This window comes from Benincasa hispida, chromosome 2, assembly GCF_027475165.1.
Source record: "Benincasa hispida cultivar pf3 chromosome 2, pf3_genome.v1.1, whole genome shotgun sequence".
NCBI lineage: Eukaryota > Viridiplantae > Streptophyta > Magnoliopsida > Cucurbitales > Cucurbitaceae > Benincasa > Benincasa hispida.
This window is the reverse complement of record NC_143479.1, coordinates 23,758,081-23,760,562: the sequence shown is the minus strand read 5'-3', so window position 1 is coordinate 23,760,562 and position 2,482 is coordinate 23,758,081. Positions and strand designations below refer to the sequence as shown.

General features: G+C 35.3%; 1 pseudogene across 1 annotated transcript; it reads right to left on the bottom strand.

Moving 5' to 3' along the window:
* Positions 1 to 1,007: 1,007 nt before the first annotated feature.
* Positions 1,008 to 2,482, bottom strand: LOC120071738 (mitogen-activated protein kinase kinase kinase 20-like; annotated as a pseudogene). Its single transcript, XR_005480323.2, has 2 exons — positions 2,203 to 2,482; positions 1,008 to 2,073 (listed from the first exon to the last, which is right to left on the bottom strand). The product of XR_005480323.2 is annotated as a mitogen-activated protein kinase kinase kinase 20-like (transcript).

Sequence of the window (2,482 nt, the reverse complement as noted above, 5' to 3'; positions counted from 1 at the left end):
CAACATCTCGCTCTCTCCTACTATCTCGCTTTGAATCTCGCTCTCTTCTACTATCTCGCTTTAAATCTCACTCTCTCTCCTTAATCTGCTTCAGCCCACTTATTTCCTTAATCGCTTTGAAGTTTCGACATGTGTGTAACCTTCGACAACCTAATATACAAAATTTTGTTCGTAGACAAAGCTAATTCAGAATTGTCTTTCATTCCAAGACATAACTTGTATCCATGCGCTTTATATTCGCCTGGAGTTCGCTCCTAGAAATATAGTCATCCCCACTCCCTCACGTCAATCCCACAAGCCTCTGTCTAATTCGAAATGATAACAAAATGCATAGGTTGTTAGAAGCAGCTCGAGTACACAGATACATATAGTATAGCATCTCATTACTTTATTTCCTCTATAAGGGAAAAAGAAAAGTAATAAACCTGCAATCTCGAGGGTGGATGTGTGTCGAAACTTCAACCTTCGACAACCTAAGGGAGATTTGTGAGATTTCCCTTGTCGAGGGTTGAAGTTTCGACCTATGTATTGTTTCCAGGTTTTTCTTGTTCGTCGAGTTCTCAACGTTCGATCTCCACATTAGTCGAGTTCTCAACGTTCGACCTCTAGCCTCGAACTCCCAAAACAACAATATTTCCCTAATAAGTTTTGTAAATAATAATATTAATATTAAAGATCCTTTCAAATATAAATTATTTTAACTCAAGTAGTTAGGAAAATGGCACTTATTTATAAAAAAAAATTAAAAGAAAACTTTGATATTGTTTTGAAGGGAAGTAGTATAGTGCTAAAACTTTTCTTTAAATTAAACAAAATCTGAATTTCCTCCTCAAATTTTACGATCCAAAGCTTGTTTTTATTTTCCAACTCTATTTTTTATTTGTAATAAAATTTACACTTTTATAACATTAGAATCATAATTAAATTGCATTATATTTCTTTTTTAGAAAAGGAAAACAAGGATGTGATTTATGAAACATTGAAAATAAAATGAAATAAAATATTACTAAAACCAACAAAAATATTATATATATGATTTGAGATTGACAAAAATTACAAGCATCTCTTTTAATTTCTTGACTTCATTCATTCAACAAATTGTTCAAACACAAACAAAAGGATACTTGATCAACAACCAGCTCGGTCTTCTTTTATACGGACTTATTATCAAACACTTCTTAATAAAATCTCTTCCTTCTTTCGATATATCTTTCGAAATTTGTATTGCATCTACGTTGTTACGAAGAGGCTTTCCCATCAACATCTCCAACACCACACATCCAAGTGTCCAAATATCAACGGACCAATCTAAATAACCATCGTTAGCCAACTCCAGAGGTATATACGATCCCGAACCCCTAATTTCTTCTCACAAAATACTTCAGCAGTGAGCTTCCTAGCCAATCCAAAACTGCTAACTTAGCTCCACTAGGTGATATTAAAATATTTCTTGATTTTATGTCGCCATGAATATACCGACCATTACAATGCATGTAATAAAGTCCATACACAATATCTCTTGTGTACTGACGAACTTCATATTCCAGTAACCCATTAGGTCCAAATTTGAGAATGTGATCCCGCAAGCTAGAGCCAGAGCAATACTCGAATAGAAGATTATAAACCTTTTCACCAGATTTCGTCATTGTTATTTCATCTCCACAACAATGAACTAGATTAGTAAATGGTCCTAGATTGTTTAGCACTTCCTTCTCGTGTTGGATGTGAAGAAGAGGAATCCATTAAACAAGATTTGACAACGAACTCTGCGGGAGGATTTGAATTTGGGCTGGTGGGTGCTCTGTTCTTGGTCAAGAAAATAAGGCTAGACCCAGTTTTGCGAAATAAACGATCACCAATCCAAATCGAACCGTGATACTCTTTAATAGAGAAATTCTCGCCAAATTTTTCAGAATTATGTTTGACGTTGCCATTCCACTTGTTGGTTGGCAATGATTTCTTTGCGATCTTCAAAATGCCTCTCTTTGTCTTCAAGAATTCATGCAAGTTAACAAAGTTGTGACTTTGTTGGTTCACTTGTGAAACAACATAGGACTTTTTCATAGTTTAAAACTGCGAAAAATTTGATCAAAATTAGAGATTTGAACCGGTGGAATTAACAATAGTTTTGCTTATTAATTGCCCAGTTCTTTAAATGATGCTCTGTTTATGAGGGAAAAACAGGGGATAATTTAAACTAACCTGCACAGAAATCGACCTGGTTTCTCTTTTCCGGTGCGACAGAGGGGCGGTAGGCGGTTATCGGCGGAGATGGTGAGTGAAATCGGCGGTGAAACAGAAGAAATTAGAGGCAGAGAGCGGCGGCTCCGGCAGAGAGAAAAAGGACAACTCAGGTGAAATTCTCCGATGAGATGGTTATATATAGTATTTATTGAATTGGATTCTTTCGCAAGAAATTTCCATATCTAATCACTTTCCTATTTGGTTTTTTTTCCTTTCTTTTTTTCTTTTTTAATTTTTC